Source organism: Hemicordylus capensis, chromosome 2 (genome assembly GCF_027244095.1).
Source record: "Hemicordylus capensis ecotype Gifberg chromosome 2, rHemCap1.1.pri, whole genome shotgun sequence".
NCBI lineage: Eukaryota > Metazoa > Chordata > Lepidosauria > Squamata > Cordylidae > Hemicordylus > Hemicordylus capensis.
In genome coordinates this window covers 333595013-333622838 of record NC_069658.1, presented here as the reverse complement: position 1 = coordinate 333622838, position 27826 = coordinate 333595013, and the positions used below count along the sequence as shown (strand labels likewise).

Here is a 27826-nt window from a genome sequence, read left to right as displayed (position 1 = left end):
CGTCATTGTGAATGCAAGACAAAAATGGGGGGAAAGCAATATGTATATGGATTTTTGTTGACAATGTTTAAGGGTGATAGGGTTTCAGTTTTAATGCACTTGGCACTTACTTCTCTTTACATTAGCATAATCAACTGCTTGAGACATCCCTCAACAATTTTCCAGGATATTTCTTACTATAGGGCCCTATATTAATCTTATAACTAGTTAACATACAATGGATAAAATATGAGATACCAAAATCATATGTACAATATCACCAAGATTATACAGACACCAAGATGAATAAACTAAAATAAATTTTTATATGCGATACATCTAATTTTTATATGCTATATACCTAACTGAAGTTTAGAATTGCTGTTTGCTGTTTAGAAAGCCATTTTATCTTTGTACAACATACAAACACTAATAAATATAAGTATTTGTATGTAGTTATTAGTATAATAAATAAATAAATAGACAAAATAAATAATAATAATACAAAGGACTGAAATTCCAAGTTTGGCTGATGACACAAACAAGCACATACATGGGCTCCAACCCAACTAAATTTAGTCATTACTAAGGCCCATTTAACAAAAGAGAATGTTAGTTGAGACTAATTTGATCCATCGTTTTCAATTAGACTTAGCCTGACTTGGGACCTTGATGAATAATGCACACATGCCCAGATGTGTTTATAAAGTCACACTTCTAGGGTTTGGGGCTGAATCTAATCACACATTTTGCTGATGGTAACCTAATGGCGCAGCGGGGAAGTAACTTGCCTAGGGAGCAAGAGGTTGCTGGTTCAAATCCCCACTGGTATGTTTCCCAGCCTATGGAAAACACCTGTATTGGGTAGCAGCAATATAGGAATATGCTGAAAGGCATCATCTCATACGGCACAGGAGATGGCAATGGTAAACCCCTCCTGTATTCTACTAAAGATAACCACATGGCTTTGTGGTCACCAGGAGTCAACACCAACTCGACAGCACAACAACAACAACATATGCAGCTGCCAGACTATGGAAACCCCCCATTCTGTCCAAGAAGCATTCTGCCATCCGGTGAGAAGCTAAACAAGTCTCTAACTCCTATATCAATGTTGTCTCTACTTGTATTCTCAACATATTCTCCACCAGACTTGCAACGCTGAATGTGACCAACTAACCAATTCCAGCCCTTTACCTTCATCCCAGCTTCCCTTTCCTCCCAACAGACAATGAGGTATCACTTTGAGCTGAAAATGTTCAATTTGCATTAGAAGAAAATTAAACTGTTAAGACTTTGGTTTGATCTAACTGGATGAATTCAAGAAACAAGTTGTGTCTAATTCAGGTAATACATTGAAGACTCCCATATCTACCGTCTCAGAAACACAAGGTGGACCCTTCCAATCAATCCCCTCTTCAACATTCCTTACCATGATTGTATATCTGATTTTAAAACGGCTCTCTTTCATTTTCTGTATCCCATTAACAACATTCACAGATGATGCATTCCAGACCAAAAAGAAAAATGCTTTTAGTGGCAATTGGGGGGCGGGGGGGGGGGGACAGGGGAAAAATACCACTTGAATTCACTTCTAATCAAAGAAGATCATTTACTCCTTATGTTGGAAGTCTTAAAGCACAACAAAACGGTGACAGACACAACATGCATATACAGTACCCTTAATCAACTCATTACTAGAGTGGATGCATTTCTGCTAAACTGGAAATAACTAGTATGGATCCCTCCCAACCACCCACACCAAAAATCAAGACATTTTCTTCAGTTTCCATTTTCAAAAATGAATTAAAATGATTTTCTTTCTTTCTTTAATCTATAAGACGGGGGGGAGGGACTTCCCAAAGTTCTGACATAAGGGAAATGGTTCAGAGGAAATCACTCTGGCAACTATGGTTGCAGTGTTTAACCAATTAATTAGCTAGATTATTCAACTGAAACCCTTTCGCTCAAATAAGAAGATGCAACTGCTTAATCAGGCTGTCTGTTTTAAGCAATTTTAATTATTTTTAATACTTACAACAGCTATAGGTAGCAGGTGCAATTCTTAGAAGAGGTATTCTTGCCCCCCCCCCCTCTCTCTCTCTCTCTCTCACACACACACACACACACAGCCTCTTCTGAGATGGTTTGCTGTGACAAAGACACATCATTTAACATAAAAGTGCCTTTTCCACATTATTTTATAATTTTTCATATGCAGATATAGCAAACATTCAACTAACTGATTAAAATATATATGATAAAGCAACGAAAATGCCTTTAATCTGGTAACAGCCCTATTGTCGACAGTCTTCTTGATTTCAATTGAGAAATTAAGCATAAGTTTAATTTAATGTTGGCTGGATCATGCTTTTTATGTATTGTTACATATATACATACATACATACAGGTTATAGGCCACTCAAGAAGTCTCCAGTTTAAATCTCACCTCAGCCCCAAAATCCCTAGTCACAATTCCATCAGTCACAGACCCACATCTGTAGTGTATATCTCTTGTGTAATGCTAGCCTACTATATAAGTTTGTTTAAGAATCGTTATGACAGGGAAGTGCTTTGTGCTCTTCAGAAAAGAACGATATTAATAATAAGTACTGTTACTAGGATTGGGGTAGATATAAGACTGAAAATTAGTTTGGCTTTTCTCCCCCAATCGAATAGACTTACTATTATTCCTTTGTTTTTAAGGGAAAGAGCTATCCAGATAAATAAATGCATAGCTTGTACTACCCATGTGAAGTCCGGTTACTAATGGCCCACCCCTTCCCTCTCTTTCTCACAGAGCTCCTTTTACAGTATCTTCAGGGCTATTCTGCTAATGGGAAAGAGCTGAACCTTAAATGTATCTAAAGCAAGAGGTTCTCCATTGCATTAAATATTATACTAATTGTGGTAGGGGCTGCTGATCAAAACCCCAGTATTGAATAATTACAATTACGGTGAGATTAACATAATATAAAATCTATTCCACAGTAGCATGAGTTTTAACTCTCCTGTTGTTCAAAAGTGTTGCAATATAGTAAATGAATTAAGAAATCTTATGTGCAATTTAGGAAGTAAAAACCTTGAAACTTTTATTTAGATGGGATAATGTATCCCACACTCATTTTAATCAACAGATAGAAAGGCAAGCAGGCAGGCAGGTGGATGGACACACACACACACAGCTTGCACATAGAAATATGACTACTTTGGGATAAATGTGCCAGATCAGATTGTTTTACAGAGCATGGTAATGCTATTTGGCTACCCTTTTGTGATAAATAGTATACATTTTAAATGGTCATAAAATAAGACCAACAGAAAGAATATAGTTGCTTTTCTAAGTCAGGATTCCCTTTGAGACATCTCTTTCTCCATTTTCAAACTACTAGAAGGGGAAAAAATAAGTGTTAGATCACTAATATTTCATTTGCAGTGCTTATACTTTTAGAAACAGCTAATAGCTGACAAAAATAAAGTCACTAAATAAAGGAAATTAGGACTTGTTAACACATATAATTTTCAAAACCACAAGTGGAATAAAAGGCAGTAATGCAGAAACTGTTATAGACTGCAGATAAAATTATTCAAGTGTGCATTCGAGTAACTTTGCATTTTAATTTAACCCTTTGAAACATTAATCAAACCACGGCTAATTATAGGAATTAAGGAATTAAACGATGGAATCTTCTAAAAGATATTATTTAAAAGGCAGTTTATACAATTACGTGTATAGATGTTTGCTTTAAAGAGGGAAACATTTCTAGGATAATGAAAAGGGTCTTAGAAAATTAAATTAACAAGGGGGGACCAGGCTGATATGAAACTAAATTAGCATCAAATGCAAATTACAGGGTACTTAATGGTAGAAACAGGTGCAGAGAAGGACCCTAAATGAGATAAATGAATAAAACATCCCTCTGCACAAATGTGGAAGCTGACACAAAGTCAATGATATGAATAATTCAGCAGTCTCTGCACTGCTGTTGAGGTCAGCTTTCCTTGACCTTTGAAACAGGAAGTAAAATTCTGTCCAAATTTGAATGACTAGAAATATACCAGCTTAAAAAAAAATTAAAAATCCACCTTTTTAAAAAATGTACAGCCAGATAATATACCATGGTAACAAATTGAAACATTGAGTAAATGCATCCTGGAAAAGAGAGAGGGAGGGAGGGAGGAAGAGAAAGTCTTAGAATCTTAGTCATTAGGATTATAAAATATTTGTTTCAACATGCAATTCTCTGAAAGGTGTATATGTATGTCAGAATATTCAGGTCAAATAATGATCTGAATATGTACAGTGCTAAATGGTTTCAACCTTGTTTAAAAATACTTCAGTTGTGCATGAGCAGGTTATTAATAGTGTCAAAAACATGTTATATTCCAGGCATCAGGGGGAGGGTTTTAAAAAAAAATACATTAAGGGTTTTCAAATTAGTTGTGCAAAGCTGAGCAATCCATCATTTTGCTGCTACAAGTTTTCCTGCAAACGGCATATAGAATGTCTTTTTTAAAAAACATCCCTTTGTCCTATAAATCTTAACTTTAAAAAAAAATTAATTTTGCTTTAAACACTCTCATACACCAATTCAAAAACCCATCATTTTTGTTTAACCACAACACTACATTTGTGGAGCTCATTTAAGTTGTAAGCAGAACATTTCATCTCTTCCAAAATGGACAATTTTACTTAAATTCAGGGGCCAAGTGCCAGATTTACATTCTCCTATCAAGATTAGTACATGACCCTACTCTACGTTTTTTCAGAAGTATAAATGCCAAGGAACAATTCTACTTTACATAATTTCTGACGTGGGATCCTAAAGGTGCAATCCTAATTTCAAATTAAACTTGGCACCAGCATTTAATAGTAAGACAAACATCTAGTTATTTCTAATCTAGACAGACAGGAAGACTATATACCCAATAGAGAATGCTTGCATCCTGCCTTACGGGCAAAAATTAAAAATAAATTTGATAGATAAAAGTTCTTTCCATTGATTATATTAACCGGTTCAGCTGCTTACCTTTCAATTGCACAGTGCATGACAGGTACAGAATTTGTACTGTATGTTTCATTTTTAATTTCTACATTTAAGGGGCCAAAGGGAAACATGAAAATGCCTGGTGGAGGAGCTTCTTCATAACAAAGTCTAGATAGCAGTTCATTTTGAACTGAAGTCTAGCAGTAGCAGTATTAAAGAGGCACATTAATTAGACGAAAAGAACAGTTCCTGGCATTGTATTCTGAAGTGTGGTAAACCAAACACGGCTTATTTAAGGTTTTACTTAATGACTAACCTGAGCTTTGGTTTTTGTGTGCAAAGTGGCTCTCCTCTAAATGATAGCTATGAGAACCCAGCTGGTTCTAATTTCGAAAGAACCAGTTTCTCTATCCTCAAGTGCTAAAAAAAGGGGGGGGTATAATAATCTGGGCAATCCATGACTACATGCTCTCTGAGGCAGTAGGGGGAAATTTGATTGTGGATATAATTAAAGTCATTCCTGAAACTTCCAAAGAATAAGGGTATGGAAGGTGGGCGAAAGGCGGAAGTTGAAAGAATATACAGAAACTAATTTTAAAAAAAACATTAAACATTCAAATTTTAAGGGAGACAAAAATATATCCCTGCTGGTTCTATAGAATTCATTTCTTCCTGAACTCTGTTCACCTTTACTCTAATGGGTATAACATTTGCAAAGCAGAATCTGCGGATTGCGGCTAGTAGGAAGATTACAGTGAAAGCTGTGGGCTGGCTGTACCTAATTTGGACAGAGGATCTGCAGGGAAATTGTTTAGCAAGTTGGCAGACTAAGGAGAAAACCCTAAGGAATTTTGAAGGGAAACAATTCTGAGCACAGCTTGCAGTTTTACACCAGTAAAAACTAAAATCATTTTTCCAGTAATGATAACTTCAAGACCATGCCTGTCATATCAAAATATTAGTGACCTAGATTTCTTTATACTGCACCCCTATAATGATGAAAAAGCTGGGCATCATTTGAACAAGGGCTCAGCTCTGAAATACTGTTTGTTTGTTTCCCATCAGACTCTCACAACAACCCTGTGAGGCTGAAATAAACTGACAGTTTGCCCAATGCCAACTGAATTTGAACCTGGGTTTCGCACACTTCTAACCACCACTATGGCCCAGTTAAGAGGCAATGCAGAACCGTGACCCCACTCTCCTGTCTGTGTTCGGACATTGGGGAGAGGGGCCTCTCTGCAGTCAGCAGGACTGCAGAGAGGTGGGGGTGCTGGCTATGCACCCCCACCTGTGCACCCCCTCCTCTCCTGAAAGACAGACCACACAGGCAAAAGCAGCCAGAGCAAGCGAAGAGCCTCTTCCCTTAACTCCAGCTTGGGAGAAGGCTAACAGTGGTGCTGTGTTTGGACGTACCGCTGCCACAGGCAAACTGGAGGTTGGGACAATGAAACCTAAAGAGAACCAAAGGTGACAGATTGAGTTTGGGGAAGAAAACCGGGGGTCCATTCCCCCCCCCCCTTTGACTGTAGATACCCGGGTTTGGATGTTCAGTTAGCGAAACCAGAGGTGAAGGGACTTCCAGTTTCGTATTTCGCCTGAACCCGGCCACTGAGTTTCTATGTCAAGATTCAGCTGTGCAACATGGGAAACAATAAAGATCTCTGAAGCTGTGTGTAGTTAGAGTATATTTCCCTTACTACAGAGAAGCATTAACAGCCTGCCTTCATACTTCTGGGATTCAGAGGACGTGCCTTTTAGGCAGGCTTGAGCCCTTTCCCCTACTCTCCCCGACATCCCATACATGCTCTTTCACTTCATAAAAACATAAGAACAGCCCTGGTGGATCAGGCCCAAGGCCCATCTAGTCCAGCATCCTGTTTTGCACAGTGGCCCACCAGATGCCGCTGGAAGCCTACAGGCAGGAATTGAGGGCATGCCCTCTCTCCTGCTGCTACTCCCCTGCAACTTCCCCTCTTTCCCTGGTTTGTTTTACAAATCAACCACTACATTATCATCTTACTTTAATAAGTGCAGTGAATGTATTGCCCAAACTATTTTATTACTATATGGAGTACTAGCCAAGGGCCTGTTCTGTAAAAATGGCCCCTTAGCAGTATTCCCTCATACAGTATTTCCCTTGACCTCTCTCTTCCGTTTCTCTTTGTGACTTTAGCTGATCTGCCCTGCTATTACAGTGCACCTAGGTGGGAAACAGCACTGCCCTCCTGGCTGCTATTGACCAGAAAGCAGAGTAATAAGGGCCTATGAAAGCTGAGGGACGATGATACCAGTCTGTAGACAATAGCCCTATTCAGACATTATGGTGGACATGTGTTCAGGTGTCTGAACTCATGAACATGGTTTTATGTGAGTGACTGTTACGTGCATTCATTTTAAAAATGAACCTAGGTACAGGACCCCTGGAATGCAAAATACAAATAGAAAGTGCTCTGCTGAATAAGCATTCAATATAATGTGTGATCAGTGCTTTTTCCCCTGGGGAAAAGGGTATTGGAACTCATGTTCGACAACTCCTCAGGGGAAGGGGGAAATTATAATGAAAATTATTGATTCCATTATTTCATTATTTATGACAATGATTAACATATTCCTGATAATGTGCAGATATCAAATTTTGCATGGACAATCCTGCCACTTAAATTAACTGAATGCACTACTTTTTACACCAGAATATCCTGAAGGAAAGGTTGATTTTTTTTTCATTTTAGCAGAAAATCTGAATATTTTAACTGTTAATATTCCCAAATTTCTAACACTCAATAATCAGATCAATAATTCCAAAATAACATCATGCCCAAGCAAAGCCCTCTTCCCCCTTCTCCTGCCCTCCACTCACTTATGCCCAGAGAAAGTGCCCCGTGCAGCCTTATGTCTCTTCCATCTTTCTCTCTTGGGAAAGCACTTCAGGCACTGTAGAGCCAGCCATGATGCAGTGGGGAGGAGCATGGCAGCAGCTGGAGGAAAAAGCTGAACAGCAAGAAATGCTTCTGCTTCAGTGTGTGTGGATGGGAGGAAGAGAGAGAAATACCAGTGCTGGGAGGAAGCAAGGAACCAGCCAAGTTGGGAAGAGATGCGTGCAGCGGGGAAAGGAAGAAATGCAGTGGCAGTGGTGGCTTGTCCCAACAGCAAAAAAAGATGCCAGAACTCCATTTTAGTGCGTTTTGCCAGAAAGAAAAAACACCCGGTGCGTGACTAACCACAAGTGCATATAGATCTGTACATACACTATATGCAGACTGTACATGCACTAAACATAAAGTGTGAACATGGCTCATTAAGAGATTTGAATTCTAAGGTCCATGAACAATATGTTTTAAATTAAATCATGTTGTTGGTGTCTAGATGTTATTGGCTTTCAGATGATAACTTGCTGGTGCAAATTGGATGAGCAGTCTTGAAGCTTTTCAGCGCAAAAGAAGAGATGGCATTTACTGATTATGACTGCAATAATCAGTCATCCTTATAAACTACTATGTACAAATGTGCTCCATATTACAGTTCTGGGCAATACACCGTACAAGTGTACATACAGTATACATGTGCATTATAAAAACACACATAATGCTAATCATATATCACATCTGTATCATAGGTTTATATACCATATCCAGTCACTCAAGTCTGCCTGTTACCAATTTACATTCTCCATTCTGGAGACAGTGCAGAATATACATAAACTGTAAATTTAAAAAGCCAAAAAATATCATACCCTTTGACTATACTAACTGTCTTCAACAGGAAGAAGAGATCAACTAAATAAGTACTGTTCAAGGCTCCTCAATTAACCTGATTAGTTCAGCACAATGCTCTCATGAATGACACCTTATCTTGAAAATGAACGGTGGGGGGAAGGGGGACTTCCTCTTTTACGGAGATACACTAGTTCCCTAAAGCCAGAAAAATGGAGCCTATCAGTGATCAGCTCCCTGCCCCTGTTTCTTCCTCCCTTCTCAAGCAGGCAGGTCACTGCCACTAGAAAAGGCAGCGCCTGATTACATTTCGTGTCCTAAGGACAGACTGTGCAGGATCTCATCTGCCCAGGTGGCCTCAGAGAAAGCTGGGAAAGGATGCCCTGTAGGCTACTGCAAGCCCTTCTTTCAGAGTCAGCCAGGCACATGATGGGATTGCCAGGAGAAGGCTACAATTCATTAACCCCTCAATAACCAAGGCAGCACACACAAATAAAACCTCCTGCCTGGAAGGAAGGAGGCAGAATGAGTAGAAGCTTCCCATCTCATAAAACAATGGTTTCTTCATATACATTGCTATTCAGCTCTTGCTTCCTACTTGACAGACTAATAGGACATAACTGTATTATTATGAGAGTGTGAGGGAAGAGACCTGGAAGAGATCAAAAGAACTGGCTCTCCTATGTACAGGCTACATGAGTTTACTAAGGCTGCGATCCTATGTGCGCCTAGTAGGAAGTAAGTCTCAGAGGAATTTATTTCTGAGTAAACACACCCAGGATCATGGTGCATAATATTTAAAACCTAATTGGATCAAGTGCAAATAATCTTAGGAGTGTTTATCTTTGCAGCACTATGAAGCTTACATTTATGGGTATTAGCAATAATACTCTGATATTACAGGAACCAAATGAAGGGTATTACTAGCACAGTCGAGGAAAGTGTCAGAACGAAGCTTTTTCCCCTTATAGAATATAGAATAAAGGCAGGACTGCCAAGATGGTGTTGGAGTAGCAGCGATATAGCATAAAGTATATGTTATAAAACAATTCAAATATGCATTGTACATTTTGATCCAGTTTCTTTTTTTCCCCCAGCACAGCTCTCATTTTTTCATGATATCAGTGTTGAAAATGTATAAAGTAACTACAGTTACCCATATGACTGCCTTGTTTGGTGACTGTGTCTCCTCCCCAGTCCTGTAAACAGCTTGATGTGCTTTTCTTCCCCACGCCCCCCTTAGAATAAGGTACAAGGTCTGAAACAGGTATTGTGGAAAATTCAAACTGCATGTCCTTCCCACGTCACCATCCTGGCAGCAAGCATAAGCGAGAGGCTATGCAAGCAAAGATACACAGCTAAGCAGAGGGGTTGAGCTGAACAGATTAAGGCAATTGACACTGCTTGGCCAGGTGGATATCCTACTGAAAATGCATTCAGGAGCTTCCAAGTATTCTAAGGCATAATGCTTCTTCAGCAGATTGGGCATGTTTCTGTATGTAAAGAATAACATTTTTGAGTTTGTGCTTGCTGGCAGCGGTTTCTCCAAGGTTGCAGGCAGGAATCTCTCTCAGTCCTATCTTGGAGAAGGCAGGGAGGGAACTTGAAACATTCTGCTCTTCCCAGAGTGGCTTCATCCCCTGAGGGGAATATCTTGCAGTGCTCACACATCAAGTCTCCCATTCATATGCAACCAGGGCAGACCCTGCTTAGCTATGGGGACAAGTCATGCTTGCTACCACAAGACTAGCTCTCCTCTCACATGAACACCACACAGGGCAGGGAGTGGGGTCACATTAACAGGGCAAGCCCCAATTCAATGCACATTCATCACACTGGTGTACAGTGCCTGGTATGTTCATAGGCTTATCCGTATGATCAGAAAACCTGCAAAGAGCATGAGACAGGTTTGCCTATGTACAGGGGATATAGGGACTGTATACACAGCCTAGGGAATATATGTTGCTTGGAAGTGTCCACTACGAACCTCCTTCCTGCCCTATGCACTTTCATACTACATACTTTGAATGTGTGAAAAGAGCTTGTATGACAAACATTTTCACAGTGCACATAGAGTAGGTAAGGGGAAACAGGCTATGCCTCTCCATCACATTTATGGTTCATTTGCACATCTACAGTGTATCTGCATGCATACAAGTGTATGCACATAAGTATGCTGCTGATGTGCAAATGGCTGTGAACACATGCAGGCAGAGCCTGCTGTCACATATAATCTCAGCCCTTTACAAATTAAACACATAAGGGAGAAACCCAAATCTATGAGAAGGGCTAAGGAATGAGAGGTTTCTAACTCTGAATAAGAGATTATCCACCTAGACCTTGATGGGCAGAGCCATGTAAGAATTTTGCTCCATGAGATCAAACTTGTAGACTGCAAGCTCACCATATCAAGGACATTTTCATGCCATTTCAGAAACCTAGCACAGTCAGAATAGACTTACCAAGTTATTTTCTAGTAGGACTCCTGTGTCCTTAACAGCTGCACAACAGCAAGGAATCAGCAGATAAGGCTTCTCTGATTCCATGCCAACAAATGCTTCACTCACTAATTTCTACCTGCCATGCAGCTGTGAGAAGAACAGAAGCCCTGCAGGAAAAAAGCTGGCAATACTAAATCAGGCCTGAGAATTGGCTTGCATGTGAAATGAAAATAGGCCCCATTTCCTTCTCTCACTCTCACCCTGCCCCCCTATGCAAACACACATACTCCAAGCAACAATAATGCTCCATTAAATGAGGAGCTACAGAACACACAGCCATTCATTCATTCCCTGCCATCGAACCCTAAGCAACTTCATTTATAAACAAGCAAAGTATATGGACTTACATATCAGAAGAACTCTAGAGTTCTCAGTCTGAAGGGATATACCGAAAGAGGGTGTCACAAACAGGGGTCAAAGATCATGACCTTTATACACTTCAATTTGCTTCAGTTGTGAGGGGAGATCCCACCTAGATGGAGTGGAGGTCTGGGATGGAAACAATTGAGAAGCAGTATGCTAGCTGAAGAAGAGCACAAAACAGCTCTAAAAACAGGCTCTAAGAATCTTTGGAGAGACATATATTGAGAGACACAGAAGGCAAAGGGAGAATGAGGAGCAAAAAGGGGAGAGTGAGGACAAAATGTAGAAATATATTTCAAAGGGGGAAAATCAAATTTTAAAAAGCTAGATTCTCAATCAATGAAGATCATGTCAAGGATAGAAACATAATTTTTAAATGAATCCTGAGACTCTCATAATAATAAAATCCTGTGTCTAATATCAAGTTATGTGCCACACAGACCAAAAGCTATCCATGGCCCAGAGCATGAACATGTATAAACAAGTGCCTGAGTCCTAAGCATAGGTCTTAAAGGACCAAAGACACCATGCTGAGAGAACATGGGTACACTGGGACAAATCCCTGTACAACACTTAAATTTGCTAATCCACTTCTTGGAAAGAACTATGCAATGATTACAGAACACATTTATCCCTTGTTCTTGCCATTCTTCTATAAAATCTCAGCAAGCTAAAATGTTCTTTAACATCCACTTAGAGTGACTTAATATCTGGGATGTCAGACAATGGATATGCTGGCAGACAGATGCCAAAAAATCTAACTGAAAGGTTAATTTTATGGAGATCACAGAGAAAGCTGGAACTTTGATTTAGGAACAGGTCCTTTTCAGAACTGAAAGGAACATTACTTCATTTCTTAATGTGATCTGAAGTAAGCACACACACACAAAAACACCCCACCCTAAAATAATAGTTTGAAGGGCTTTGCAATCTTAATAATCAATTACAGTAGTGAATATAGTATGTGCTAATTATTCTTTTTAGCAGCAACTTCTGACACTAAATCACTGAAGAATATGGGGGACAGTTTTTTCTTCCTCATCACAAAGGAGAATTATCAGGCAAAATCCAAAAAGTCATGATGCAGTTAAATATTACCATGGCACCATTTCAAAGGAGAGAAACTATCACTAATATGTGGAATCTATGAGGGCTATTTTATCCTTAATTTATCTCCAAATTAGTCCATGTAGTCAGTGGACAGAGAACTGAACTTTGATCTGAATCATTCTCCCAAGGATTGTGGGCCCAGCTACTACAGTATATCCCAGTCTCAGTTCTGCTTCCTATAAAAAGGGAACAACAATGAAGGCTTCACATAAAACACAATAAAAACTGCAAAATATTTGGCAAGATTTTTTAGCTTTTTACTCTGGCATCAGATAGATTTGGCTTTCAGATTGCAGATGATATTGGCAGCGCTTGTGGATAATCTTCACCCAGAGATCAAACAGAAAGAACTTCCCTGCTGACATTAGACATTGTTAGACCTCTCAGTGGCTTCTGATAATATGAATCACACATCATCTCAGATCATTTGGAATATCTAGTTGCAGGGGTCAGGAATTGCTGTCCGGTGGTGCCAAGTGGACAGTTGGGACTTGGAGAGTGACCACTGAAAAGGCGAACTTGACCCCACTGGAATTGGTATGTGCTGTTTTGCAGATCTCTGTGCTGTTGCCAGTCTGTATAAAGCCACTGCAAGTGTTCATTCAAAGCTTCTAAATAAGGGGCCATAATCATGCCAGTAACATGCTCTCTATTTTGTTGTCATCGTTGTTTGCCAAAAGTCAAGCACCCAAAACCTGCTGGTTTTGCCCTTAACTTGTAATTGAATGAATACTGGTCAAGGATGAAAGACAACTGAATTCAGACAAGATGGAAAAGATGCTTATGGGAAATCCTCATGCCCTGGAAGGGTTAAACATATTGTCAAATAATGGATAATTGTTGCCCCATCATCACCACAGGTCCACAGCTCTGGTGTTTCTCAGACCCTAGACAACGTTTTAATATGCAGGTTACTGTAGTCTCCAAAACAACTATTTATCACCTGTAGTTGCTATGTAGGAGGTGCCTACTCTTGGAGGACTGGATCTCACTGCCCTGACCTATACATTTGTGACTTGCAGGCTTGACTAGCGTCTCTCACTCTCTCTCTCTCTCTCTCTCTCTCTCTCTCTCTCTCTCTCTCAGGCCACTTTTTAAAATTACTCTGAAACTTCAGTTAGCACAAAATGCTTCAGCCTATCTCCTGTCAAATATCAGGAGGTATAGTACAAGCCTGTGCAGCCTACTGCACTGGCTGCCAGTTTATTTTCAGGCCCAATTCAAAATACTTGTTTGCCCTTATAAAATGTTTTACAGCCTGGACTCATATTATCTATCTTGTATACCACCCAAACTTTCGTCTCTGGGTGTTTAATATTAAGAAGGAAGATAAACTCTAAATCCTTAACACCTCTTAGGGGCTAAAAAGGCATCTAAGGTGGTGGGTTTCTTTCATTTAGCAAGGGACTGGGGCAGTTTTTCCATGAGGCAGGACAGCCTCCTAGAACAGCAGAGTTTTGATGCACCAGCAGAGTGGCAAACTGCCTCCCACCACCACCCAACTGCCTTCCTCTGCCACCCACTACCAGCAGAGCAGATCTGAATGGTGGCAAAGCCACCATTCAGCAAAGAGCCACTCTGAAATGATCCTCCTCTGCCACCTTCTCCTTCTAGCCCACCACACACCCTCCTAGGTTTTGCACCGCTGCCAGACTGAATATTGAACAACAACAACAAATAACCTATGCCAGCTCAATTTACCAAATGATACTCTACTTCCTATATGTGCAACCCTCCATCAATGTGTATAATCTGCATCTAGAAGCAAGGCCTTTATAGTTGCAATTCCAAGACTGGAGAATTATTTCCTTTTAGGGTTGAGAAATTGCTCCTCCTTGCTTTTATTTAGGAAGAGTTGTGAAACCTTCATTCTTCACCTGACTTTTGGGAAAGCCTCTAGAATTGTTGTAATCCACGTTTTAGAAAAAATAGCATATGAATTCAATCAATCAAAATAATAAGTAGTCATACTAGCCATACCAGAATTTTTTGCAGCAGAGTAAGAAAAGCATCATCTATTGAATTGTCCTGTTTATACATTTTTAAAGTATCCTGAACAGTCTATTGACAAGCTGAAATGTCTTTAGTCACTAAAATGTGTCTCTATTTGTGCCAATCAGACCCAAAGAAATGTGTCTAATCTGACACAAGAGGGGAAAAGCACTCATCTTAGTCCCCTCTCTCTTCTTTACGTCTCTGACCTAACTCAGACTCATTTTTCCTCCAGCACTGGAAGAGTTAAATAAAACAATAAAAGAACAAGTGAGTGTACAGGATAGGATTTACTGGCATTTACTTTTAATCTACGGCCCTTTGCTCTGTGGCTTATCAGCCCTATGTCAGTCCTTTTTCCTCCTTTATATTTCATGAGCAGCCCCCCATGCTGCTACTGAGAGACAGAGCCCAAGTGTCTGTAAGCTTTTTGTCAGGTAAAAAAAGAAGAAAAAGGCAAGGAACAAGAGGGAAAAGCAAAGCTAAGAGGCATCTATTAGATGTCACTAGGCTTTTGTATTCATGTCAATGATTCAGGATTAGAGTATTTGAAATAATCTTATTGAGAGGAATCAAAAGCCCCACAGAGCGGGAGGCTGCTCGGTACCATATGGCAGAGCAGTAGACAATATCTTATTAAAGACGTGTTAGCTAACACTATTACTTCTTTATATTATATTACAAAACTATTGTGCCTCCAAGAGTTAGCTAAATGATATAGTTGGAGAATGCCACGGTGGAGAGGTTTTGTGTTGCTACAATGCTATATAGATTTGCCAGATTGTTCAAGTCATAACGTGGCTATTCTTTGGGGCTTCCTCTCACCCGACTCCTTTTCCAGGACTTCAACTTCAAAAGTTTGTTTAGAAAAAATATATGAAAATGCAACGATTGTGACAAAGCACAACATTATCAACCTCCAGGATATTTTTGTTGCTATTCTAATCTGTGATGTTTAAAAAAAAAAAAATTCAAGGAGGACACACGAGCCACAGAATTCAAGAAGAGATATTTCTACTATATCTTAAAAGAAAAACATTCTTGTCTGACTAGGATTTTTGCCAGATTAAGGCAATTAAAATTCTGTTATAATGAACCCTGTATATCTAAAACCTTTATTTGCACTGGAACAAAGGTTTGTAACTGGAGAAATAGCCTGCACTAGATTTATCTTCATCTGCCTACACCTTTCCAGGCAGTTAGGAACTGAAGACAAAACAGTACTGTTCACAGCATTTCAACGGTTGCTGTGAAAGTCTATATCTGGGTCACTTTAATAATGTCCAGGATATAATTTCAAGGTAATGAAATAACACATTTTAACGACCTACTTCATACCAAGAGCAGATTAGCAGCACCAAACATGTCATATTCACTTTGAATATAGATTTTCATATACTAAAGAAAAGTTGAGTGTTTTTTCAAGTGTCACAAATGATGAGTTTTTTCTTTTTTTATATAAAATCTAAGATCCTCTCCTAAATAATTTTTAAAGTAAACTTTTCATTCATACTGCAGCATATTTCTTCAAACTGTCTATGCAAAGTTGCAGAAATGACACACAGAGAACTTTGTATGGCTTGCCTGTACTTTTCCAGTACTCTGAAAGGGAACAAGCTAGGGTGTTAATAGAGAAAGAGAAAACTCAGAGCCTACCATGCTGTTGCTACTCCATACACATGGGTGCTTTCCAGATAACACGCTACAACAGGGGTAAAAAATTTTTTACTTGTATTGTTTTTATGTCTGTTTTTTATGTTTTTATATTTTTTAGCTCGATGTTTTTATTGTCTTTTATTGTATGTTTTTAACTTTTGTAAACCGCCTTGGGGTTGTCTTTTAACGAAAGGCGGTATAGAAATGCAACAATAAATAAATAAATAAATAAAATGCTTTGGCTTGGCAGGATCATATTAAAAATGATCCCCGGAATCTCAAACTCCTATAATGGGAAAATGCAGCTATTTTTCTGCAATGGACTTGCAAAACTGTAGCGCTATAATGCAAAGATAAAATATGAAATTAGGCATCGGAAATGTGAACAGCACCTTGCTGTCAGCACAGGGACTGTGGTGTAATAACCCAGGAAGTACAGAAGCACACTTAGCAGATCTGTAGTGACACTGTTGTAGGGTTTAATCTGGAAAGTGCCATGGTGCTGTTCTACTGAAGCCACATTAAATAGATTTGGGGGAGGGGGGTTTCTACCACCTTCTATATAGGATCCACTGGTCACAGTTTACTCCAATTTATTCTTATTAGCAATATGCAGTAAGCTACTGATATATTAGGTTATATGAAAGTGCTGGTGACCACTATAAATTCTAGCCATTATACCATTGTGGGCTTACTGTCTTCCATCACTAGCAAGTGGAAACCAAAAGACTGGGATGATGTGTGTATGTGGTTTCAGTGCTGTCCTATTGTGCCTGTGCAGGCCAACTTTAGCATCTTGCACCTGTTTTGGCCAATATTGTAGACTTTTCAAAGATGCAGGATTACAGCACCTGCATCACATGAACTGGATTTGTTCCCACTTGACCAAGGTAGCCAGTAACCACATAGACCATCCCCTCTTTGCCACTTGATGGTAATCACAGCAGCCATTGCTGGTAATCGCAGCAGCCACTGCTGCACAGATTGCTGATACTGAAAATATCATCATGATTCTCTAGGAGTGATGAAGGTAAAGTTTCAGCCATCCACTCTTCAAGCCATGTTTTTGTGAGGCAGTGTGTTGAGGATGTGTGTTGAGGAACACACTATGTTCATCTTTAAACATACGCATCCCTTGCAGGCTCAGTTTCCACTGGAAGAGAGCATGCTGGAGACAGATACTATTTTTTTTATTTTTTTAAAGCCTGTTCATTTATGCATTTAAAAATTGAGAAGGAATTGGAGTGCATCAGCCAACAGTTAAAAGAGTGTAAAGCAAATTTTAAAAGTAAAGTTGTGCAGTCTAGTAGGTGGGATCCTGGAGACCACAGAGCCCTGTGATTTTCTTTGGCAGAATACAGGAGGGGTTTACCACTGCCAATTGCACAGTATGAGATGATGCCTTTCAGCATAATCTCCTTCCTGTATCGCTGCTGCCTGATATAGCAGTTTCCCATATTCTGAGAAACATACCAGTGGGGATTCAAACGAACAGCCTCCTGCTCTCCATGACATTTGAAGAGGACCTAAGTAGCTGAGGTTCTAAATTAACAAGCTCCTCCTCATCTCATCACTCTTCATCATCCGCTCATCGTCATCTGTTTTTAGCTACTGTCTCAGCCATATCAGTCTCATTTCTCCCCAAATCCCTACCTGCAATTCTACCTCTTGCTTCTAATAAACACCTTTGTATTCAATGTGATGGTATAATCAGGTTTGAAAAGTTATCTAACTGCTAATAACTGACTAAAGGTCTCACCCTACTCCAGTAAGAAAGCCATTCACAAACACTGCACCAGACAGACATAGTACCTAGAAAAAGAATGGTACCGTATAGCAGCCTTATTCCAAATATAATAATGATACATGCATCTCTACTGCGACTACAAATGTTTAAAGAAAGCAAAGGGATCCAGAAATCAGATTCACCCTACAGCAATAATTCAGAGATGAAATATTTCTAGATTTTCTCCATTCTGCTCTTGCCCACACTCGATTAAAAAAAAAAACACGGGGGTGTCTTTTTTCCCTACATTCCCCCCCCCACCCCCTCTCTTTTTAATAATACATGAAATGGAATAAAAGATTCTTAGTTCTGTTGACCCAGGTAATCCTATGGGCCGCCTCTGTCCTCTTTGCCCCTGTGCACACTTTGAAGTAGCAGCTAGCATTAAGAAATCAATAGCTATGAATAGGACATTTGAAGTTTTGTGAAGAGAAACAAAAGAAAAACCCAGTACTTCAAGGTACTAACCCTTGCAAGGTTGGCTGCAGAGTGCTCTGTCCTTTCTAGGCTACCCTGCCAGGATCAGGCACTACCTTTTGGCCAAATATTTTCAGGGCATTCTTAAACTGAAAAGTGTATTGCATGCTCTCAGTAGAATTTGCCCCCATGGAATAAAAGATAAGCTTGACCACTATCTTCTTTAGCCCACATTCCAAGAAGAGCAGAATCAGAAGGAGACCAATATAGTTTACTATAAAGCTAAGAGCCAAACTAGACATGATCACAGTTGTGTTTAAACTTGGATTTGTTGTAGTCCTGTAGAAAGATGAAATGGGAAATCTGTTTTAACAGCAAAAGGGTTACATGGGTAATTAAGGCAGAATCCTTCCTTCACCTGAAACCCCTCTTTCCAAGCACTTTTCTCCCAGACAAGCACACTTATGCTATTAGAACTTGGCTGAGGAGAAAAATGGCTGTCTTACATAGGGACAGTACATGTTTAGTCTACCATTTCCCACAGTGTAACGGGAAAGAGGTAAAGAAAGAAGGGCTAGAAGAGACCTAGAATGTTGTAGTGGATCGAATACTAGACTTGGATCAGGGAGTCCCGGGTTCAAATCCTCATTCAGCCACAGTGCTCACTAGGTGGCTTGGGCCAGAAATGCTCTCTTTGCAAATGTTCCCGACAGGGCTGTTGTGTGATTAAAATGGGGCAGGGGAATGCATCTTCCCTTAAGTCCTTGCAGGAAAAAAGCATAGAAATGTTAAGTATCTTCATTTATACTGTACTGCAAGCCTGCACACCTTGTGACCCACTGTAGGGATGTGCGCAAACTGCTTTGGTGCCTCCTTAGGGAAGTGCCAAACCAGATCAGGTGCCTGCATCCAAACCAGTTCTGCAGGGAGAGAATTGGTTCCTTTTAAAGCCAGGTAAGTAGGTGCTTACCTGCTCTTCCACTAGGGATGTTCAAACCGGCTTGACACTGAGCCAGTTCGACATTGAGCCGGTTCGGGGTCAAACCGAACTATCCTCTGTTCTCTCCGATGCCAGACCGAACACCCCCTTAATGTTTAGGAGGTTTGTGAACGTTTTAGACTTTTTAAAAAAATGTTTTTTACCTTACTCCCCTTCCGAGAAGTTGCTGGAGGCGGCGGGGGGTCCACGGAGGTTCCCCATCCCCCTGCCAGCTTCCCATATGCCCCCCTCCAGCTGGTTTGGCCAGCTCTTCAGCCTGGGCCACACAGAGGCCAATCATGCAGGCATGTGGCTTCCAAAATGGCTCACACAATGAGGGGAGAAGGCCCAAAACCAGCTGAAGAGCGGTCGAACCGGGCGGAGGGGGGCATATAGAAAGCCGGTGGGGAGAGGGGGAACCTCCGCGGACACACACACACACGCCATCTCCAGCAACTCCCCGGAAGGGGAGTAAAGTTAAAAAAATTTTTAAGTCCAAAACATTTGCGAACCTCCCCCCAGACCAGACCAAACGGGGGGGGGGGGGGCTTGAGGGAGAGCCAGACTGAACTGGACCAGTTGGGTTCGAGTCCAGTCCAGACTCAAACCAAACTGGGTCAGCCGGTGCCATGCACATCCCTATTCTCCACCACCCCAGCGCTTTACTGGGTGCAACCCTTGCTTTCCAAAAGGCCATGCATGGCTGTGGCACTGCTCCCAGCAGCCTGCGTGTGGCATCAGCTGTGTGCGTGCTGCCAATGCCAAGCAAAGGTTTCTGGAGGCAGAACCACAGCTGCACACAACCTTTTGGAAAGTGAGTGACACGCCCAGACAAGCAGGGGGCAATGGAGGAGCAGGCAAGAACCTGCTTAAATGATTTTTAAAAGAACTGATCCCAGCCCTACCCGCAGCTGCCCGAGCTGGTTCAGGCACATCCCTAATCCACTGTAACAATCAAGAGGGCTGTGGGATAATCCAAAATCCCTTCTGTAGCTGTGAGGAATCCCAGGTAGGCTGCCACCATCCACTTTTTAATAGGAGCAGATTCACCCTTACAGGGGAATAGTCTGGGAGAGTAAAATGGAAAACTCCTCCCTTCAAGAAAGGCTTGAGCTATCTTAGGCCTTCAAGAGCATGTGATTAGGGCAGGACCAAAAAAGTAGTGACACTCTATAACAAGAAGGATTTATTAATAATTGGATGATAAGGAGAACTATAGAGGCATCAACAATTGCTGCTTCTGTTCAAGTAAAACCCTTCCCCAGAAACTACAAGAATCATGCAGTCAGATCCAAGCACTTAAACAAAAATAAATTCCCTGACGAGTCTAGCTAAACTGGTCTTTGTCCTTCCTACTTACCGGTAAGGAACTCTCAAGTGATTTCCTGCCCGAGGCTGTTAGACTCCCCTTTTCTTACAGTAGTTGCTGATGAGACCTCACTAAGAGGCCTCCCAGGAAGAACTCAGCTCTAACACATCCCTCCTCTACTTCTCTATAGGCTGTTGTCCAATAAACTCTGCCCCTCATTCTGGATTGGGCCACAGGGATTTGATTCTCCTGGGGTTTCTTCCTTATTTCAAGAGGCCCACCTTCCAAGCAGTCACTCAAGTTGAGGCCTAGTCCTCCCTCAAGTCTGACTATCATTACACCCATTAGCCATGTAAGGTGGCCCTTCAGGACTCATTTTGCTTTTTGTTGTCTTCCTGAACTTGAAAGAAACAACGGAGAGCCAAGCATCTAGCAGGACACAATACATGGATGTTGGGCTGGGTTCAGCTCGGTGGGCACAAACTGTACAAGTATCAGGGAAACTTCAGCCTACAGTATATTAAGAGAATGCATTCACGTATGTGCACACATGCATGCGTGTGTGAAAGAGAGACTGATTGATTACATACAGATTAGTTAGGCGTTATAATATATTTTTACACACTATGGTGCTTCTGCATCCACACACAAACAGGTTTGTATGAAACAGAGCACTGACCAATGGATCTTAAAGCACATATTCAGAGGAGTGGTCCCTATTCCAACTGTAGCTAGTCCAGAAGGAAGAACAGCTTGAGCAAGAGAGAAAGGACTATTGTCACCCTTTTAAAAGGTATTTCTCATTTCACTTCAGTGGGCTAGCCACATAATGGTAATGTTTTTGTCTTGCACCTAGAACCACCTCCAGGTGGCTTGCCGCAGTTCCCATCTCCAGAGGTGAGTCTTGCACTGCATTCCCCGTTCCCATCCCTGGCAACGCCATACTTCCTGCCGCTCAGGTCAGAAGCTGACCCAAGCCGGTGGGAAAGGAGAGCACACATTCACCCTCCATTCCCAGCCAGCTCTGGGTCAGACCCTGAGCAGCAGAAACACGGTGGAATTCTGGCAGTAGCACAAGTGCAGCAGCAGGCAGCAGAAGCCTGGCAGTGTGCAGGCAGCAGAATCACAGTGCCAAGGGGGGGTCAGAGGTGGATGGGGGGGTGACAATGGCATTCCCTGGGGACCCAGGCACCCTGGTGGATCCATGTTCCTTGAATACCTTGAGACAACAATATCTGTCTCTTTGGCTCCTCCCATCACCAATGCCTTTCTCTGCTGTTATCAATGGCCACGAACATCTCAGTCATATTTACAGCACAAACATAGGTGTGGAAAGGTCTTCAGCCCACAAGACGTTTTTCACACTCAGCTTTTAGTCTGCATCCCCGCCACAATGGAGGTATGCGTTAACATATCAATTTACCCTGAAGTCCCTGTAAGCTATCCAGGGAGCACTTCACACACAATTCGGGTTTTTCATCGTGTGTAGCCCGATTTATATCCAGGGTTTAAAAATCCACTTTTTGTGGAGGTTTTGGGGGGCAACTTTGAACTCACAGTAAAGCCTCGCAGAACACCCACAGTAAAACCTGCTGTCTGGGAAAGCTCCAGGCAAGTGCATGACGCAGGAGACTGACCATTTAAACATATGGCAGCAACTACAAAGACTTAGACAGGCTTGTCCACTAGGTTCAGGTCATGTCAGCCAGCCATGTGCAGGAACTGCCAAGACCTGGATTTGGCTTTTGACATGCTATTTTCATGCTATTTGTCATGCTATTTCCAACCCCTTTAGCTGTGGCATGTTTAAAAACTGAATCCATGCTGAATTCATCCCATGGCAGTGTATACAGACAATTGGTCTGGCACAAGCAATCAGGCAATCGTAATGGGTGATGTGCTGTCATGTGCTGTTTGTGTGAAATTGGCCCCAATATACAAAACTTCAGACTCTTGATGATTGCATCCCCAAGATGACAGATACAGGAAAAACCAGGCTGCTTTGCTGAGGAATTCAGTACTGCAGAAGCAGTGTTCACAGCATAGCTCTCTTATAAGTAACAGCAGCTTCCTAACTGGTCTCCCAATAACAATCTGTGACAGCGTCTCAGCCAGGGGCATTGAGACCATGGAGCAAGGGGGGGGGGATGATTGTCCCCCAGCTGTCAAGATCTGGGGGGAGCTGCCAAGGCTTCCCTTTGCCCTCAGCCAGGGCACTGCCTTTCCCCCTCCTACACCCAGGCAGTGACTGGAGTGCTCACTGGCTCGGAGCCCCTCTCCTCTCCAGCCAGTGCTTCACTGAAATGCTGGCTGGGGAGAAATAGAAGAGGGCCCAAATGGACCTTCTCCTGGATACTGGCCCCACCCCTGTGTCTGACGCAAGAGGGTAGGGCCAATGCCAAGAACAGGCCCTGTCTGCCCCGGCAGAGTTTCCCTTCCCCAGTCAGTTATTCCACAGACCACTGTTGGGAAGAGAAGCTCTGCCAGGGCTGACAGGCCCTGTTCTCGGCATCGGCTCTGCCCCCTTGTCTCAGTCAGAAACAGGGGGTGTGGCTTTGGGTATGCTTGCTTTGTATGTTCCAAATTCCCCTTTGTTCCCTGTGGCCGAAACACCCAAAACGTTTCACGTTGTTCCGTTGAAACAGCTGGCCTGTCTCGACCGCTGTTTCGATGGAACATTTTGGCTGTTTTATGTTTCGAGCTTGAAACGAAACACAACACAAAATCCATTTCGGATTTTGCACCATTCCCTAGGCACCCCTCGGGAAATATATCAGTATTAGTTGGAGACAACTATTTTTATGAGAACTGAAACTGGTATGCAATGCTTCCAATTGTATACACTGTATTTTTGTCTTACAGTAATTTCTGTTCCAACAGCTACTGCACAATTCCAAAGTATCTCAAAAGCCTGCAAAACCTATTTACCAGAGGTGATAGTGGAATACACAAGGGTGCCTCTGTCATACTGCTTTCAGCTCTGGGGAGGGTGGGGGGGAACAACCTCTCCAACATTTTTGAGCACTGGGATCAAAAGGACCTGAATTTCTATATAGCTTGGATTCTTTCAGCCCTGGGGTATGTACAGTCTCAAACAACAGGAACTAGAGGTATTTAATGGAATCCAGTGTACTAGGCATGAGTGTTTATGCTGGAGTTACTCTGCCATATGCACTAGAAATACAAATTACTTTCCACATTTATCTTAGCCAAAAGAACTGTGCACTTGATTCATCCACGAGGGCGGGGAGGGACCAGTTCAGGCAGAGACATCTCAGTATATTACTACTTCTATTCTGCATCTATTTCTACAATGGTCAGTTGGGTTGTTGTTGTTGTTGTTCTAAAAGTTGGAAGCTGTGCCAAATACATTTTAATCTTTCACAAATCAAGAAATAATAAGACTCTTCCTTCCTGTTGTATTGCACCCTATGTGACTTTTTTCATTATCATCTTTTCAGATTCTTACAAAGCAAACCTAATTAGGAACCTCTCTCATTAGTCTTCCAGAAAAATTAGCACAGCTTATGCTAATTACTCCTGTAAAATTTAATAAACTCATTGAAATGGGAATAGTCTAATGAGGTTTTATTTATTGAACTAGAATAACTATATGGGGAAAAAAGGTTAGGGCACAGGAATATCCAGAGTGGCAATAAAAGTACAATTTATTCAATTCCTGCCTAGGAATTTTATTGCAAACCTTTTAAATTCAAATTTGAGTTACCATTTGAATGTTAAATCTATGTAGAATGTAATAACAGGAAGTGATTCAATTTGTTTTGCTACAACTAGGTTGAATATACACACCATTGCATACCAAACTGTTTTGCATCAAACTCACTTCCTTCAAAGACTTGTCTTTGCTCCTCTTGCTCCTTCCTCATCTTCATAAAATCACAGGTGCTTTTAGGGAAGCTTTCAGGACTTTTGTTTTAGTTATCTTCCTCTTCAAATAATTGCTTTAAAACAGATCTTATGTCCTGTTGTATTTTGTGTAAAAATGCTTTGGCAAGGGGAAAACACACAGAGTGCCAGCTGGGTGATGGGAAATGCCATGCTATTATTAGCATTTTTGTACTATGGCAGCAATAACCTTTTTTAAATGTTTCCTTTGATGTTAGGGTTTTGATCTGATGAATATAGTTATGATGTAGTTGAGCACAGGGGTGTAGCTAGGAGAGAGGGAGCCTCTCCTTGGCGGCCCCTCAGGGTGAGGGAGATAATGAAGGAAATAAGGAGGAAGGGAGATGGGAGGTCCTCAAGAGCAGGGGGGGCAGGTTCTTTGAACCCACCCGCTCAATTATAGCTACACCCCTGGTTGAGCATGTAGCTGTGATGGAGATATACAACATATCTAAAGGGTCAGTGTGTGTACATACACTTGTTTTTCCTACTTCAATAATATTAAAAGCCTAAAAGAATAATAATAGATGTATAGTCCGCTTCTGAGGTAAGACAGTTTACAAAGCACTTATTTCAGTCTTTTTGATGGCAATCATAACTTGCCATTTCAACAGAACAAAATACACTAAGTTGGATCCAAAGTTTTTGCTCAGTGAACGGAAGAGAGTTGTGCTCACAGAAACACCCTTTCTGCGAGGATACCTCTAATTCATGGAAGGAAGGTCCCTCCATTCATAGAGGGAAAACTTCAGATCAAACACAAAGCCATTTACCAGATTATCCTCCAGTACACCTATTGGTTTATTCAAAAATCCCACTTCTATGACTAAATGGCTCCCACTTATATTGGCTATTATAAATGACTATAACAGATACTGTAAGTAGTTGAGGGGGGAAATCCCATTTGTACAACTCTGTGGTTACAGAGGTCTTGCATATAACCTCACTTTTTGTGCATACATCAGTTAATATTAATAAACACTATCAGCACTGGAGATGTATCTCCAAAGTTTTGGACATTCACAAAATGTATCTGGGATTGTCAATATTCAGAGGTGAATGTTGCCATTCACCAGTTATCAGACACTCACTGTGACACTGTGTGTATGTGGGGTGTGTGTGTGTGTGTGTGTACACACCACAAGCACACCCACAAATTCACCATATTTCTATGTAGACCATATTGTACAGTATATGTCAACATATTCATACATAGAAAAGGGGTGATAATCAATGTATAAAAATGCATATAAATATGGTCCCTCTGGTTAAATGTAGCATTTAAGGTGTCCATTACATGTTAAAGTTAATTCAGACCACATAGATGGTTGATTGGTGTGTTATTATTATTATTATTTTTACATTTATATCCCGCTCTTCCTCCAAGGAGCCCAGAGCGGTGTACTACATACTTGAGTTTCACTTTCACAACAACCCTGTGAAGTAGGTTAGGCTGAGAGCGAAGTGACTGGCCCAGAGTCACCCAGCTAGTTTCATGGCTGAATGGGGATTCGAACTCGGGTTTCCCGGTCCTAGTCCAGCACTCTAACCACTATACTACACTGGCCCTCTATTGTGTTAGGCATGGCAGAACATTTTGCAGACCTCCTCCTCATCCTCCTCCTCACCAAATCTGCTCTGTGAATGATCACTTTCAAATAAAAAATAGCTAAATATGGTTCTGCATATCAATTGGCATAATAGCTTACAATTTTATGCATGCAAGAGTGACAGCAGAGTGCAACTCAACATATGTTCCAGCTCGTGACAGCTTTTTAATGTTAAACCAATTTGTAAAGTATTCTGTTTAAGATACAGGCTCCATATATATTGCTTTATGCTTTTCCAAGCCAAGAAAAAAATATAATGCAGGGTAAATGTCACCAGTAACATCACCAGAGCCACTAACTGTACAAAATGCATACTTTATTTTGCCTAAATTGTTTGAACTAGCCCTGGCCAAGAAAAAGGTTTTAAGTACCCTACTGGGACAGATGCTAAGCGGCAACAATAGAAGCCACACTAATGTGATCCAGGTAACTCAATCCTGTTTCAAAAACACAGGCAAGGCTAATTACAGCACTGCTGAGTCAAATTTCTTATGCCACTGCAACCCACAGGAACAGGTCAAAATCAAATGTTATTCAAACCACAGTCATATCAACCTTCTGTATCAAAGTCACAACTTAAAACCAAGAGCAGAATTTTAAAAGATTAACCAGTTCACATTCAAAATGTGTGGTGAGGTGAGGTTTGTTATAGCCCAGTTTACAAGCTGAATTCAACTTGTTCGAAAATGCCAGTTATATCAGCTTAAGTACTGTATGAACAAAGTTGTCCATAACTAGGAACCTACTTGCCTATAGAAGAGATTTTTCTTGAAAATGCAAGAGAAGGCAAGAGATCATGTCTAAACTGCAGCCAACTGATCTGCATATGCGTATCGATGCAAACATTTATGTCAATTTGCCATTATGCGTCTTACCATTTCATTGTCAAGAACAATAGGAAGGAAAACACATGGATTTTGTTGCTTTTCATGCAAAAGACAGAGCCACCTTTAATACCAGATCATTCTACAACACATTTTGAATGCACATTGTTATGGTTTTCTTAGGCTGCAATCCTATGCACACATACTTGGGAGTAAGCCCTATTTAATTCAATGGGACTTACTTCTGAGTACTATGCATAGCATAACTTGCTTTCTCCTGTTTACCTAATGCTTGACTACAGCTAAAGTGTGTAATGAATGTATCTACAGACAGATCGACACACACTAAATCAGAAATTATTTGCAAAGACATCAGCTAGAAGCTATTAAAATTTAAGTTTTTATTTCAAAACTCATACTAGAGATTTTTAAAACCTGCACAAATGCAAATACTCATCAATCATGTTTGACTAGCCACTGCATAATAATTCCACTTTGCTTCAACATCACACACTGCATTCTCTGTAAAATCCAACAAAAGACTATGAAAAGAAAATGAGGAACACTTATTTAGACAATAAAACAAGGGGGTCACTGTACGTGTACGAAAGCTTCCCTTTGGAATTCAGTTTTTCATAAATCCAATGCAGTATGCCTCCTCTTAGACAACGATAGACAATATCAGCCTGTGCA

At 41.0% G+C, this 27826-nt stretch overlaps 1 protein-coding gene across 5 annotated transcripts in view; it reads right to left on the bottom strand.

The window, feature by feature from the left end:
• The window catches only part of EBF1 (EBF transcription factor 1), a 512049-nt gene that overhangs the window by 437321 nt on the left and 46902 nt on the right, over positions 1 to 27826 (bottom strand). The window lies entirely within an intron of this gene.